This window comes from Nanorana parkeri, unplaced genomic scaffold (assembly GCF_000935625.1).
Source record: "Nanorana parkeri isolate BGI_ZX_2015 unplaced genomic scaffold, ASM93562v1 scaffold604, whole genome shotgun sequence".
NCBI classification, from domain to species: Eukaryota; Metazoa; Chordata; class Amphibia; order Anura; family Dicroglossidae; genus Nanorana; species Nanorana parkeri.
Window position 1 is genome coordinate 572,733 of NW_017306872.1, and position 17,574 is coordinate 590,306.

The 17,574-nt window shown below is 38.1% G+C and overlaps 1 protein-coding gene across 1 annotated transcript in view; it reads left to right on the forward strand.

Annotated features, from left to right (window-relative positions):
• Positions 1 to 1,381: 1,381 nt before the first annotated feature.
• Positions 1,382 to 17,574, forward strand: part of CDH8 (cadherin 8) — a 360,027-nt gene continuing 343,834 nt past the window's right edge. Inside the window, exon 1 of the mRNA XM_018562829.1 lies at positions 1,382 to 1,888. The gene's annotated coding sequence lies outside the window, so the exon portion shown is untranslated. The remainder of the gene's footprint in view (positions 1,889 to 17,574) is intronic.

Consider the following 17,574-nt stretch of genomic DNA (forward strand, 5'->3'; position numbering starts at 1 on the left):
CTAATACCGTACGAGGATCTTGGGCTATGTTGATGTAGAGAGGTGAAATTAACCCTTTTTATTACTGCCACAGCCTGTGTGATGGCAATGAATGTCGTTGTATTGACTTGTCTTCTTTATAAGGGGTTAATAAAGCACACCTTCCCCATCGTCTTCTTTTAAGCATGTCTTTTCCAGCAGTGACAGATTGGCGGGGGTAGCGGGAGGGTTCTCTTGTCTCCTAGGCTGATAGGTTTTTAATGATTGCAGTCACATGAGAGGTCAGATCATTCAACAAGGTCGCGGCAAAATGGTTGGCTGCTGCACCACCTCTTGGGAGCTCCAGCTGTTAATCACATTTCTGCCTCTGATGAAAGATGACCAGCTTGATTGACAGCTGTGCTGTCAAAGAGGTTCTGCAGGAGCCGAGCCTTGTTTCTCACAAAAACATCTATCTATGACAGGGGTGGGCAACTCTGAGCCTCCATCTGTTGTGGAACTACAAGTCCCATAATGCATTGCAAGGCTGACAGTTACGGGCATGACTCCCAGAGGCAGAGACCTGTTGGGATTTGTAGTTAAAGCACAGCTGATCTAAGAAAGACCTGATTGCTTGTGGCCATATACAGGCAGATCTGTCACCAATAACGTTGACAGTCAAAATAACTAATTGCAAGATGTGATGCGATTTTCTTCCTAATCCGGCAGACCTTACAATGTAGCAATACGGATGAAAGGAATCACCAGCATTCACAGGATGCGTGGTTCTTGTTGATTATTATTTAACGTGGATTGCATGAGTCATTCAAACCAACGTTTCGGGGCCACACAGGGACCCTTCCTCAGGGCGATATAGTGCAAGGTAAAGGAAACCCTTTGCAAAAAATGGAACAATCTCTGTTTGGTCGTACAGATATTTTGCATGCTGGAAAATATCTGCGTGCGACAACGAATTGCCTCCGATCATCATAAGCGCACAAATATCGCTGCTATTTAAAGCCAGATCATCACAAATATTACTGCAATCCATCATCACTTCTTTTTATTGATCTGTGACGCTTCAGTAGAGGCATTTTTTTTAAGGTAGCAGCAGTACAGGGTTAAAAAAAAGGACCCTTTAAATAATGAAACGCTGAACGACCCTTGATCAGGCTTTTCGTTCAATACGTGTCAATAGATTAAAGAATATTCATGGTATTATTTACGAGCGAAGGGATCAGCCTAATCCACAAAAGCCCTGCCTGGATGGCGGCAGCCTAGGGGTTAATGGCTGCACGCACGCTGACGGGAGAGGACAATGATTGAATCAACAATGACAAGAAAAGTTGGGCACTTCACTTGAAATGATAATAAAGAAGAAGGGGAGAGAGGAGAAGAAGAAGAGGAAAAAAAAATGCGTCCATGAATTTTCAAGCCACGGACCAGCCTCCCAAGACTAGCAGCCCAATAAGAGCTGACAGGGGAGGCTCTTTGTAAGATCACTTTCTCAAACCCTTCACTGTTTTGCTCAGCAGCCAGGCACATTGGAGCAGCTCACTGATAAAATTCAAGGATTTACTGGGAATATCCCTCTTGCCTCTTTTGTGTGTGTGTGCTTTTTTTTTTCCTCCCTCTCTCTCTCTTTCTCTCTCTCTCTCTCTCTCTCTCTCTCTCTCACTCTCTCTGTCTGGAGATGCTCTGCTGATGTGTGGATCCACAGAGGTAGCTAGGACCTGCATCTTATTTCATATGGACCCATAGAGCTTGAGAGAAAGAGTGCATCAGTATGAAAAGGCACAGGAGCCTCGCAGAGTGAGGGGGGCTTATCAAGGATCCAGCTTGGCACTATTAACTGTGAAGTCGATCCCATTTTTTTTTGTATTAATTGACTGGTGGCAGCAGATGGAGAGATGAACTGATCACATACACAGTAAGTATCCATCACCTTTTTTTTGCTTGCGGTTTGTGTAGCACTTTCTGGGGGTCTCGTCCAATCTCTGGCACGCTGAGAGTTCTCTTGATAAATGACTAAAGGCGACTTGGCACTGCCCGGGATTATTCAGAGCCTCCCTGCAGTAAAGGTTGCTGCTCGCATCATTTCCCTGGATGCAGGTGATTACCCATCCTGGGTACCACACAGAGTTTGGTGTAATAGTGATACAGGGTCTCCTGTTACCACAGCTACCCCCCCTGCAATTGTTTTTTCTTTTATTGGAGTAAAATCACTCTTAGCATTCCAAGCAGATGCCAGCTTGCCTTCATGCCCTGAAATGGTTTGCAGTTTTTTTGCGTGCTGAGAATAAATATAATTCACAACCCTCCTATGTAAATTGACAGAGATGTGATGTGCATCGGTTCGAGGTTGGTGTCTGATTATTGTAAGGGATATCCTTTTTTTTCTATTATTTTTTTTGTTATAAAGGGGGAACAGGTGGGGTGGGCTTGGGTGCCTAGGGAGACCTGTAAGATTTACACCTACTGCATTACACTCGGTTAGAGCGAAGTAGAATATTTAGATATTGTAATTTGATTGCAGTAGAGACTTAGCTGCTTGTCAGATTCTAGCTGTAGGTGGAAGGTACTTTCTCTCTGTTTCTCTCGCTCTCTCGCGCTTTCCTTCTCTCTCTCCCTATTTCTCCCTCTCTGCCTAGAAAACCCAGCAATCCAAAACTTATCCCTGCTATTCCGTGGCAGGTTAGAGACATAATTAAAATATGAAGTGGTGGCTAGACATAGCATTATATGCCTAGAGCTTAGTGCTCCACTCTGGCTGCTACATCTAGAGACCTGTGTACTACAGAACATCTCGCACTGGTGACACTTGGAAAATGGTGCAATAAAACAGATTACAGATTCCCACAATCAGACTTAGGGTAGCTGGTACTGCTCAAGCCCTGTGTCTATTCTCCCCTTCCATTATAACATATATTAACACTTTTGTGAATACCTGCAGCAGCTAATGGGTTAAACTGCCGTGGCAGAGCACTGCAGCGCCATGCAAATCTTGGTATCGCTGCAACAGATAAGCATCGGAATTAATGATGAAAAAAATATGTAAAGGGCAATGCAAAAACTGTAAGGTCATGGTATAGAATAGGGAACGATAGTAAATATCATATGTAAAGATGTTGCATGGATGCTTGGTGATTCTTGTATTCCAACAGGTTTGCAGAATGGAGCAATAGCCTAGCTATTAGATGTGTTTATGTGCGGGTGAGGATGCCAAGGCTTGAAGATATTAAAGGGAAATATAAGAAGTGTCGGAACATTTTTGTTTGAAACCTGTTGAGGCTCCGGGTTGCAACAAAATGTTTTAGCGACTGCATACAGTCTTTAAAGGAGTTAGTGGTAGTCCCTAGTTATCAGTCTACTCAATGATTCCAAGATCAAGCTGAGCTCCAGGTATGTTAGATATGGATAAAAAGTTGGCTAGCACATTTTTATATTATCACAGAAGCCATATAAAAATCATTACTCAAAATTATCACTGGCACCATACTGGTTATATTGCTTCAGATACTCAAAATTGACATTCAAATAACAGCTTGGCTTTTTCTATATATATATATGGGTTTCCGAGCCCAACATTGCATTCAGAATTTTTTAATCACATGGCAGAGTCAAGATTTAATCCTTATGGGCACTAGCATTTTATGTTACCACTGAAGGTCTGTCCTTTCTTTAATTATTTTTGGCACGGCACCACTGGCTGAATATTAAATGTGGGACTTTTGTGGGTCTTTCCACATATACATCTTGGATCGATTTAATTTGAGACGTGTTGCTGCATTTTAATTTATGCTCAAAAGATAACATGGCACAAAAGGGCAGGTGTAACTAGGAAAGAAAAAAAAAAAGTATAAATATTTTATGATCTCACGTGCGCTGTCTCATTTCCATATCGAGGTGCTTTCGTTATCTTATGTAAATTTTGGATACATCCAAATACAAGTGTGTCATCATTAAGCAAAACAGCGGTTTTCTTTCTTCCCTGCAAAATGGTACAGACACCACTGTACAGTAATTTTATCTTAACCAATTGAGAGCCAAAGGCTAATTTGTTTGTTATTGTGTGATGACTTATGTCGATATGATAAGGGTTAACTGCTTTGAGAAAATACAAATTAATGGGAGCATTGCTGGTCACTTGGAAAATAGCCAATCAACACTTAATTTTTTTCTAATCCAGTCAATGAAGTTATCACTTTTTGGAGACTTTTGAAATAAATAGAACAAAACTTTACCTTCCATTAATTGAAGTTTTCAAAAAGGATGATTTTTAGTGACAGCCCAGTCTTTAGTGACAGAACAGTCTTTGAGTCGTACCTGTAAAGAAGGCATTTACTGTCTGTTATCTGGTGCGCAATTATTGATTCCTTGCCTTTGCACAACAGTGAAGGAGTACTCACAGGACGCTCGAGAAGTTTGCTGGGTTTTTAATGAGTGTGCAAATAATGGTTTGGAAATCAATGGTACAAGTAGGTCCTTTCTAGGTTTGTGGGTCAGTTCGGTCACCATATATATTCAACGTAAACAGATTACTTTGGTGACCAGTGAAAATGTTTGGACTAACCACAAGTAAAGGTTAAGGTTGTCCTAAGTCTAGAGTTACTTCTTCTTGTTCTAAAAATATAAATATTGCATTGAGCACAAGATACGCTATCAGTGCATTTATATAGCATTGATATTGCTTTTGATAAAATGTTATCAAATCATTTTATTTTAATGAAATAGAAAAAAAAATAAAAAAATTATTTTGAATTCAACAAGTAACAGATGGTAACGAATACTGAGCGAAATGATTAGTATGGTGTTGGGTGTAAGTCCTGTGCGGGTCATATGGGGATAAAGTTATAACATCTATATGCTCAGTGTAAAAGGGATATGACACTAATGTTATAGAATAGTTCTTAGATCGTGCAAGAGCTTAATGTAAAGAGGATCTCAAATAAGCAAACGCTCATATCAATTATGTATGTTGAGCTTTGTGCAATATGGCTTTTTTAAATGCACATGTATGTTTGCTTATGTGTGTGTTTACATATTTAGAAATAAAACTTGCCACCCAAAAGCATCCTTCTGCTGTTTACACTTATCCTATATCAACTTATAAAAAACAGTATTATTGACTTTTGTTACTCGAGCAGCTTTATTGGAATATATTTATTACCTGCTCATGAAGAGCAGCCTAAAATGTAAGTCTCTTTTATTAGTAAGAGGCCCAAAACACTCAAATGACAATTGCGTTGTGCAATCTTTTTTCTACCTCACTGTAATACCATAATGATATCTTCATCACAACTTCCTCAAAGTTTTCTTCTTTTTTTTAAGGCCCTGTAGAGAAAGAACTAAAGTGTAATTATCCATATTTAAATGGCAACAGAAAATAGTAAGCTCAATGGGTTTCTGAGTGTCGCTGGAACAAAGCTACTGATCTGAAGTTTGTTAGCAAAGGCAGGGGGTTTGAACGTACTATGTGTACATTCAATTTCTATAACAGCTGGCTCTGGGTATAACAAAGACTATTATTAAGCTGTGTGAAAAATGTAAAATCTCTTCTCATTATGTTTACTACACCGCTGATGTGATTGAACTTTTCAAGCTAGTTATAGTGACTGCAATTACTTGTCTTCTGGAAGAAAAAAAATATTAAATAGGAATCCTAGTTGGCAACAGAGATTAAATACCTAATGTGTATATATTCTTGGCTTGAAAACAAAGCAATCAAATGAAGACTGAGTATAATGCTAAAATGTTGATATGTCAAGTTGTTCATTTCTTCTGTTTTGGTGTGTTATCACCTGAATTAGCTATTCGTCTTTACTTTCTCGTTGACATTTGATGTTCTGCAGGAAACAACAAAAATGTTACTTGTTGTCAAAGGTGACCAGTTCGGATCAAATGGTTAATTTTGTAGAATTCATACAACAAGCTTGTGAGTTAGGTTGGTGATGATGCAGCAGTATGCCCTCCAGCAAGGTGCCTACCTTAAAGTCCAACATTGACTAAGCATAGCGTACCATAAGGACTTCCAACGTTAGCTCAGAGATACAGACAAAGATAGCTCTTCTTTTATATTATGTGCTAGGAATCTGTTTTCATGATTTTAAAAGTTCTGACAAAGACTGGCCCCTTTTTTTGAATGGAAATAGACTGAAGTGAGACTAGAAGCATTCCAATGTATAACATGCTATCATAGTATGCTAGTATACTTTCAAGTTGATTTCTGTGGATAGGTAAAGCACTGCAGTGACACATTGGGGTCGATTAACCAAAGGAGTCCATTTTCACTCACTCTGTTAGCTTAAATCCTCAATGATGTGCAAAGAACATTTAGAATTTGAAATTGGGTGTGTGAAAGAACAGAGTTAATGTACCAGGGTCTTCATAAATAACATATGGCTTACTTTGAACTGGCATCTAAACTATAAATAAGTCACCCCAATGATTTAGGTAGGAGTGGACATGGGCACTAAAAGCAGTAGCAATAAGTAGCTACTATCACTGAGCAACTTCCAAGTATCAATAAAGCAAAATACTTAATTCCTCTACAAAAGAGAGACTTAAAGATCTGTAATGGTTTTTTATATGAGAGCTTATTTTACAAAGCCAATGGGTGATAACTTAAAGCAACCAAGCAGAGGTCATCTGTCATCAGCTAGAATAGCCAGAAGGAGGAAAGAGGGGTTACTGTAGTTTGTACACCACTCCTCACTAATTAAAAAACCCAACTGATATCTATACCCGTAATATAATTTTATGCCATTGACTTACACACACATCTTACCCGTAATGTCCTTGATTTACCCATACACCTTGTTTGAAATAAAGAGCATTGAATATATAGTATACCTGTACCCTTAAATAAATTGTTTGTAACAAGAACGGAGGAAAAATCCTGTCTATGTTTATTGTATGTCTTGTTAGAATCTATTTTGTTGTATTGACAGAAAAATGTGTTATCATTAAATGAACTTCCCCATTCACAAGTTCTTTTACTGACTAGTTCTACACTCTGCTATCTGATCGATGAGTTTACTGCCCATTTTCTCTTAACTTCATTCATCGAGTCATAGACTGCCCAGCTCGAGAGTCTACTACTGAAGCAGGTTTATTTTCATAAGGCCGTTTCAAAGAGCAAGGACATTGTGCAGAGCCCCATAACACATTTCAGCTACTGTATTCACAGCAGTGAAATATGGATTTTGATTGTTTGCTATGGGTTACTGCACTTTTCACATCATCGTTGCTCTTTGCTCTGCCTTGTTAATAAGCCAAGATATGCATTGGTGTTGGCAAGGTAAAAGTTCTGGCAGGAAGTGGAAAACTGAACAAAGAGAGGTGGATTTACAGAACTGGAAACCCATTTTATATTTTGCACAAAAAAGAGGGACTTAAGTCATCTTTATACCACATTACACCATATTTATATGAGTAGAATTGACAGTTTGGGGTATACAAAAGCTGCATATGCACTACTTAATACATCCTACAGCTGAGTTTCTCAACATAATTACATTGTTGCCCATTATTAGTAGACATGTTTAGAAGACTTTCTCTAAGGTTCCTGAGTGTCCCCTAAAATATATTCAGTTGTTACCAGTATCCCCTCAATGGACTTTCTAATTTGTTAAATGCCAAAACAACAATAACCTATAGTAAGGAATCATCAATCACTTCTCAACTCACTGTTCCGCTTAGATCTAAAATCAGATTGACCCTGAATTTTAAACATTTTCTTTCTTGCTTACAAGCAAGCCTATCAGGGCAGATTAATGGGAGTGTGCGTTGCTGAAGGAACATACTCCATGACCGTTAACTTCTGGTGAGCCATTGTCTTGGAAAAAGACTCTTTGTAACAAGGGTCAACATAACCAATTCGGATATGCTTGCTCAAGTCTAGTAATATTCTAAGTACTGAAGCAAGGATAAAGATAAAAGCCCCGTTTAATGTACCTTCAGATATAGGTCAGCCATGTCAGCTCCAATGTTTCTGTCCCAAGTTGCTTCGCATACAAAATTATACCCATTACAAATATATTTTAAACTTCAAACCTGCTACTTTGGGCTTCAGAATTACCTATTGAAGGTGTCAGGAGTACTATAGGCACAAGTACCACTGACTGGGAATCTTCAATAGATTGTCAAGCTCTGTTACAGCATTGATTGACCAATTGATTCATCGAAACTGAAACCTTTTTATAGTAGGAAAATAACACAAGCGATGCTGAAATGGTATTTCAGTGTAAAAAAAAAAAAAAAATCTATACGTCACTTCAATATAGTTGTAGGTACAATCTGTAACAGAAGAATTGGAATCATTGACACTGTTGTATAGGCTGTTGAAGTTTAAGAGATTGGGTGATGGAAGTCACAAAGTGAACAGCCAATTTCTCCTTAAATCAGTAAATCAACCCCCCAGTGTCACTGGCTTTTTTGTGGAATCTTTCTAAGAAAACATGGAAAATATACTCCATAAAGACAAACCAAGCGCTTAGAACTGAAGTTTAATCAGCTTATATTTTGCCTTCCATGGTTGTTCCTTTCCCTCCTCATCAACAGGGAAATTATATATTTTTTAAATAAAACCTTTCCATTTTCATCACATACCTTATTGAAACCCATTGACAGGCTCTGTGCTTCTCTATGCAGCGCAAGCAGAACATGTCTGGTGGGAGGGACCAGACTAGAGCTGTACTGTATATAGTTTCCTTAAAAACAATCACAACACCCTGCCTCAGAATTCCTCCCAAGAGCCATCCGCCCCGATGCAAGCAGTGGGCCGGTTCTTGGGAGGAGTTATGCAAATATCAAACCACTTTGTTGGGGTGGTAGGTGTTCCAATAAGCAGATTGTAGTTCCAATGTAAAGCCCACATGTAAATCTGAGCCTACATGTTTAAAAGAACTGAAATCCAAGGAATGAAAGGAGTGGGCCAGGGTCATTTAAGTTGTGGAGAAAAGCGCTGGATGATGCTGGACATCCTTCAGCCAGGAAATTTGGCAGGCTCTGTCTGACTTGCTGGATCTTCTGAGAAGCTCACAGTGTGCAGTGAAATCAAAATAAGTAATTTCTGTACAAGAGAGGAGCTGGTACAACTGTGCAAGACTGAAGGAAAGGCTCAGGTTCATCTTTAAACTTTCAGAAGAGCTCAGGCTGTCATAGTAAGACTGGAAGTTGGATACAGGGTGGTCTATGGGCCATGAGCAGCTATAAAAAAAAAAAACAGATGAGCTACCAAACCCCACCTTCTATCCAAAATGATCTTTTTACTGGAATTCCATTCTTAATTGTTACATCCAGAATTACTCTCACAACCGGAAAGGTATCGTAGCTGCTCTTCTTCCAAATTAAGTGTATTTTGTTTCTTATGTTATAATGATCTTATACTAAACTATACTATTATCCGTGATAATGTAAAGACCTCTTGGACCTGTGGAGGTTAATTAATTGGATAGAGGATTTCTTTTTTTGTACCGGTGCCCTTGTACAGAGCAATGTCGAGAACTTCCCATGCAGCTAGCTTTGTACATCAGAACCGTAGAATTCAATTTGGATTTTGCACTGCGGATTACTTAGCAATGGAATACACATTTAAAAAGCATGTTTAATTATGTATTTCTCCTTTGTTTAATTTCCCCACGTTGTGTGATATTTCCTTATATATGGCAGAGTTGTGTGGATGGATGCTTGCTGTACAGGTTAGCATATCAATGTGAAGGACTATAACTGAAATATGCTTTTCTAAGAGCACAATCATTACTTTCTTGTGTTCTCCTTATCCTTTTATTTCATAATCACAAACTTGTACATCTTAGTTTAATAAGTCGGTTCAGTAAGGTAGAGTGACCTATCATAAAATGCTAAACCTTTGGTAGCCAAAAGCTGACTTTTGACTGGTTGCTTGATTATTGTATGATGCCTTTTGCTTCATTAAAGGGTATTATTTAGAGTGAATGCAAATTTTCTTTAATATTGCAATGTTGGCAGGTAATTTTTTAAGTGTAAGTAATAAAATGCTTTTCAATTGTGTTATTATATTAAATATAGAGAGATAGGTCAGTCACTAGAGGGAGCTCTCATTGGCTTGATAAGGCTTTTGCTTTAAAATTGCTGAGATATCAGCGATATATGGGGTGTATTGTTTGCAATGACTTGGCTGGCTCAAGGGTGTTGACTTTTGTATTGTATGTAAATCCACAATCTATTTTTAAAGTGACAGTAAACACAGGTGTTAATTCCTAAAAATGAATTCAAGTACCTTAACTATTAACAAAAATGTAGCTCATTTGTGTATCACTCGGCTGTAGATCCTCAAATCATCTCTCAGTTTGAGCTGAAACTGTCCTTCCTTCTGGAGGGTGGCTACTCTTGTTCCCCATGGTCCCAGTGTGTGTTGTAAAGTAGTCACCGCTCCAAGCTCACTCCAATAATGGACCACAACCTCAGTACAAATTACTACAGTAAACTAAACATGAGATTGTAGTCCATCACAGCAGTGAGCTTGGAGTGGTGGCGACTTCACAAAACACACAGGGACCATGGGGAACAAGAGTAGCCTCCCTCTAGAAGGAAGGACAGTGTCAGCATGAATTCAAAGGTGATTTAAAGGATCTACAGCTGAGTGATACACAAATAAGATACATTGTTGTTAATAGGGTACTCCTGAGGTTAGTGTCACTTTAAGTATGCTTGCACCATGTTTCAAGGTGTACAGGTTTTGTAACATTTTTGGTAATCTGTTGTAAAGATTCTCAACCGGAGATCCTGTCAGTAACTGTACTTCCTGTTACAGCCTGACAACACCAAGCCACTGCCTCAAAATTAGCAGCGGTGTTGTCAGCCTGCCATCTGTGCTTCTTCAGTTGGTTGTTTGCTTGCCTGTTTGGTCTATTAACTGTTTGTTCAACTGAAGGAGTTGGCCCTGCACCTTGACAACACTGCTGCTAATTGCAAAGCATAGTGATAGGAGTTTGCAGCAGGAATTGTTGTTACTGGAAGGATCTCCAGGTAAGTAACTTTAAAACAGAGTTACCCAAAAATGATTTGCTTAAAGCTGAAATAATCTTTTAATATTTTGCTTTCCCTGCCCCTCACCCCCACACCCATCAAAATGCTGATTACATTACAAAATGCACTTTGCAATGTGCTTCTCTATGCAATATAGACAGATCATTGGTAGTGGCCCACAGAGTGTATACATAGCGTCCTGAAAACATCGTAGCACCTGATGCCTCAGTACTCCTCTCAAGAGTCCTCAGTCCTAATCTTGGGAGGAGTTACACAAATATTAAAATTACTTTATGGGTATGTGTTAATCTGGAGGAGTGGGTATTTCTATGATTAAGGTAATGCCCACATGTGATGCTGAGCCTCCATTAATGAAAGAACTGAAATCCAATGCATGAAAGGGGCATGCCAGAGACAGTAAGGAACTGGGTAGGAAAGAGCTAATTGATGCCAGACTCTATTTGCCTTGCTGCAGCTTCTAATACACATTGTTAGAAGGTCACCGTGTGCTGTAAAATTAGTAAGTGAGTGAGTAAGCAGTTCGAGTACAGGAGAGGAGCCAGTACAACTGTGCTTAAAATTACTGAAAACATCGATGTTGGGTTTACATGCACTTTAATGCAATCATCGCATGTACACTAGAATCATATTGAATGATTGATATGTAATAAAAATACCAGTCCACCAGTAAAATTATATTATAGTTATACTGTAGGTGGAACCTGGTGGGTTGCGTCAGACTCTGACATCTTATTTGTCTTTGATCCTCTAGTAGTGATATATCTCTGCCACACTTTTAAACTCTGTTCTTGTCCACCTAAAATAAGAAATCCGACAGAGATAGTTGGACCACCTAATAATGGCCACAGCAACCCGAAACCCAAGCCTGGCTAAATGTTGTGCTGAAGGTATCAAAATGTGCCTGGTGGTCTATCCCGCAAACATCTGGGAAATCTGAACAATCAGTTTTGAGTGGCTGATCCCCAAAAGAGCAAAGCTAGTGGTGCTTGTGATTCCTTCATCAAGCCAAATAATGGGTTCCCTTCCACCATAAGCTTTCCATCGAACAACAGTAAGGCCTCTATCTTGCTGTTTAATGTGATCAATGGACTGAAGTCCATGAGCATCCAACTGTTCCCATGGAAAATCCTTGTTTTTACAGACCATGTGAAAATTGTATTTCAGAAGCTTGTAGTGAAACCTAGTATAGGTTTATAGGTATAGGATTATGGAATAGCTAGTAGTAGTCAGTCACATTCAACTGTTCTATAATGTAGATGATGTTTCGTAGTTCAAGGCACTTTTTTGAAGAAGTAGCTTTGATAAGCTATGAAGATATGAAACATCTTCAACATTATAGTCCATTATACAATATTATAACATCTTCAACATTATAGTCCATTATATAAGTCCAGTTGAATGTGACTGACTACTACCAGCTATACCATGACCTGGATAAATGAGAACCTTCAAAAACATGTAATGAAACCTCTTATTACATCACCCTGACCCCTCTGTGTTACAACATTATGGCATCTTGTGGAGAAATGGGGATGTCCAGTGGAGATCCCTAATGTGAAAATCACATATTACATGGTGTTTGTTTTCTGCTTGTAATGAGTGTGCCATTCTTGCAGCATGCTGGCACAACCCTGACAGCACACAACATACATTAAACATGATTGTCCTCTTGCAGTTGCTTATTACTGAAACGTCGCTGCCTACATATTAATTCATTATTGAGAAAAGATCTTGTGTGGGAGAAGGAAAAAGGAAAAGGTTAGCAGGAAACATGTGTAACAATGGCTTTCTGAGCAGAGCTGTCAGCCAATACAAATCAGAAACACAAGCCTGGAAGTAGTTCCAAGGCTATAAGGAATGTCCATGAATAGAACTCCAGGATCGGTCTATGTTACCAGTCTCATGTGTTTCTCTTCTGTCTTATCTCATATCTACACTACTTCTTGTGTATCTCTCCATCTCTTGAGTCTTTGCAATATCCTATCTTCTAATCAAATGTTTGCCTTTTGCCACCTTTCCTTATCTCACCCTTCCTCACTGCTCTTTATCTGATCTTCTATCTATTTCTTGGTCCCTCTATCTTTGCTCTTTCACTGTCGGTCTTCCAGTCTCTCTCTCTCTCCTTCTTTTTCTTTCCTTCATTCACCTTTTCTTTTTCTAAACGTCTCTGTGTTTGACTCTCATTGTCTTTTCCTTCCCTTAGGAAGTCTTATATCTGTATTCTTCTTCATGTCCTTTATCCAGTCTATTATGTATACGATTTAGGTATCTGGCATTTCTGTTTAGTACAAACATGACAAATGCCCATTCTGAGTTTGGTCCCACATCTATATGATAGCTTTGTGCTTTTATATAATTTATCAGCATCTGTCTGCCCTTGTATCTTATAAATTCCATGGCCTATAGCCTATGCTAACATAAATATCAATGTCAGGCTATGTTTCATAGATCTCTTGTCCTATAGCCTATATTATTATAATCATCAGTGTCTGTGTATGTATTTTATATATCTCATAATGTTTTCCCTATGCAATCATATTTATCAGTGTTGTTGTGTGTACTTTATATATCTGCTGATGTTTATACAATACTATGTTAATTATCAGTGTCAGTTTACGTATCTTATATAGCCCATGTCCTATAGCCTATGTTTTGTTAATTGTCAGTATCAATCTATGTATCTTATATATCCCATGTTCTATAGCCTATGTTTTGTTAATTATCAGTGTCGGTCTATGCATCATATATATCCCATGTCCTATAGCCAATGTTATGTTATGTATCAGTGTCAGTCTATGTATCGTATATATCCCATGTCCTATAGCCCATGTTATGGTATGTATCAGAGTCAATCTATGTATCTTATATTTCCCATGTCCTATAGCCCATGTTATGGTATGTATCAGTGTCAGTCAATGTATCTTATATATCCCATGTCCTATAGTCTCTGTTATGTTAATTATCAGTGTTAGCCTATGTATCTTATACAGCATATCCCATGTCCCATAGCTTATGTTATCTTAAATAACAGTGTCAGTCTATGTAACTTATAGATCCCATGTCCCAGAGCCTATGCTATCCTTATTATCAGGCTTTCTATATACATTATATATTACATGTCCTATATCCTGTGTGATCTTAATGATCAGCATCAGTCTATGTATCTTCTATGTCATGTAGCCTATGCTATCTTTTTATCAGTCTTTCTATGCATCTTATATATTTCATGTCCTATAGCCTATGCTATCTTCATTAATAGTATTTCTGTGAATTGTATATATCTAATTTCCTATACCTCATATTGTCTTATTTATCAGTTTCTATAATATCTATCTATCTATCTATCTATCTATCTATCTATCTATCTATCTATCTATCTATCTACCAATCTATCTTTTATGATCAGCTCATTGATTAACATAAGCTCCAGCCTAACATGCATAATAAATAAGTTGTATTACAGCCAAAAAGCAGCCAAATCTCTCGCCCCAGGCAACAGACCTCAGAAACGCCATCTTTGAAAATAATACATCATTTTAATAGCTCAATTAGGGAATGGTCAGTAGGGTAATATTGATAAATCCTAAACAAATTCAGAAACGTAATCTAATAAATTGTAAAAAAAAATATCTTCATACTTAAAAACTTCCTTTCATTTTTAGTAGCCCTGTAAAAAAAACAGATTGTTTCCTATTGATTGATATGAGTGACAATACTTTGCACATTGCTTGCTGCCTTACGTAAAGCTCCATGTGTACGTTTTACGCGTTTGAAATGGGCTTGAATATAAACCTTATTAGCACCGAGTTATTTAAACAAGGGAACGCCGCAATTAGGCTTCTTGTTAAAGTGTTCCGCATATTAATTAAATACATATATTTATGCCACAAGAAAAGGGAATGACAAATTCCACCACCTCGTAAAGTGCAATAATTAAAGGAAGGCTATGCACAAGCTTTACATGTATCGTGTAACGATTATCCGGTTTCATTAGGGCTTAGGGACCTGCAAGCAAACCATTGTGAGTCATATTTGTTGATATACATAATGATTAAAATCATTTGTGCAATTGATTGTTTTACAGTTGAATGTGATATCTCTCAGTTTTTTGGTGAATAAAAGAAAGTGAAGAAAATTGTATTTTCTAACTGATGCAGACAAGATTTGTAAAAGGATTAAATGAAGTGAGAAGGGAGGAAATTGCTCTAAATCCTGTTATACTGTATGGCTGTGTTATTAAACTGGAGTATAGGGGAAATAGCATTATAGTGGAGGACTATCATATGAAACGTTGCAGTTTTGCATATGTAATTCTCAATAACTGCCAACTTTCAATAAACTTACTTCTGACATAGTCACGACAATGAAACAGTACACTGGTCTTTTACAGTGAAACCTCAGCTAATCTAAAGTCTAAAGTCTATACCACTCCTAAATAGATTGCTGAGATTTTTAGCTATCTTGCTACCGGCTCCTGTTTTGGAAATAATACCAAAACCTTTTTTATATGGTTTGCTGTACTTTTTCAAAATGGAATGGAAGATTCTGCTGGAAGAATGTCCTCAGTTGTATACTAGCTTTGTAAGTGGAAGTAGAAAGGTATCTCACAGGCTTCCTCAATATTAGCTTGCATACTGTAAAATGTAAATGTAGTCTTTTATTTGTAGCTATATATAGATATATAGATATATATCTATATAGATCTATAGATCTATATATCTATATATAACATTTTATAGCTTGTATATATATATATGTATTTATATTTTCTTTTTTTTATCACACACTGCTCTCACAGATTGTAGGGCAGAGCGTGTCAGGCAGGGTAGCAGATCACCAACATACAGTATCTGTTGATTTCCCACCTAGAAAATATAGGAATGTCTCATGAGAGTAAAGCTAGCCATACAGTATAACGTGTAGTTCAATAGAAATCCCCACTATATATTTGTTATGTGTTCCTGTTCACACAGTATAAAAACAGTCTTATTCCTCTTTTAGATATTACTTTGGTGAAGGCCTTTGTGTAGATTCCAGGCTATTCTAAGCAGTTTAAAAGCTGAAGTATAGAGACAAACTGAGGGACAGACTGAGCTTTCTCTGAATAACCTACAATGTCTCTAAGTATTTAACCCTTGGTTAGGACAGGCAGTGTTCAAATCGAGTTTACAACTGATAATTATATCTGTCAGCACAGAACAGGCAGGGTTAATTACATTAAACATCACACAGCCCCCTTTGTAACGTTACATACTGTACGGGTGGCAGCTTGGTGAAAATAAATCTTGTAATATTTTTTTTAATTATGTAATATTAATGGGAACATGTAACAAATATAAAATAGGTGTAAACCCAATTTTGCTGCAAAAGTGGAAATACACTTTAAGATTTTTCTCTCGTTTACCTCCTCCGGGTGAATAAGAGAAATTACTTGATTCCCCCATTCACAATAAAGTGCGTGAATGGTGAAATCTCCATTGCTGGCTATCGTATTCTGGCAGACGGCGCTTGCAACTAAACAGCAACTAAAGCTAATTGGCTGCAGTCAATATTCAGCCAACAATTTTCCAATTGGCTCCTCTGACAAAAGTTAATTAAAAAATGTGCTTTTGCCGAGCGTGGTAGTGCTGGTGGGGCAACCCACAGATGGAATTTTGGCTAATTCAGCAAGAAAAAGGTGAAATTCAGTATGGCCAGCTTAAGATAAATGCCAGTTTTCAGAGAAGAGATAAGCACAGGTGTGGTTTAAAAGCTGTTTGATTTTATGAATTGATGTGATTGTGATTCAAAGTGGGGTTTGTGTGTCTAAAGGTGGGATTGCACTTTAAGGCTTTGTACATGTGCCCAGTGTTAACATAAATCTGGTGACTGAGCTCAGATAATTTTGACCCTCAGGAAAAACAGCTCAATGCCCGACTTACACACCAGGTGGCAGGCAACAGACATAAGTTACATACACAAAACACATTATTTTGGTGCTTATCTATTTGAGCCCCACATTCTGTCCTTTTTCTAAGCAAGGCTTATACAGATAATTGTGCCCTTTGGTAATAAAAAAAAAACCACATAGGCCAAAGATATGTATGAAGGTGGCAATTTTGTTGTACCCTCCTAAAATATCAATTTAATCACAATGATAAAGATTTTGTCTTTAATGATGCTAATGCAAATGTGGCATTGGCCAAGCATCAGATGTGGATAGCAGATATGGTCCTAATTCATCAAGCGTGAAGTAGCACCTAAGCCACCTTAAAGCGTGCTTAAGTCATTCTGTAGTGGCCTCATACAAATAATATTGTATGTCATTGAAGCATGCCCTATACGCTATCTTGCATGCATTCATTCATATTGTGCCTTGATGAATCAGAGATAAATATACTAGTGGGTCTATCACAGTCCTCAAACTTCTTAAACATGGGCCCAGTTCACTGTCCCTCAGACATTGTTGGGGGCCGGATCATAGTCTTACCTCTCGACGGCAGCGTCCAGCTTTGGGAGAGGCAGGAGATTATATCACGTCATATCCCAGCTCTCTTCTTGTTGGCCACCCTCCAGGAGCTTTGCTGGCATGCGCCCAAAGTTGGA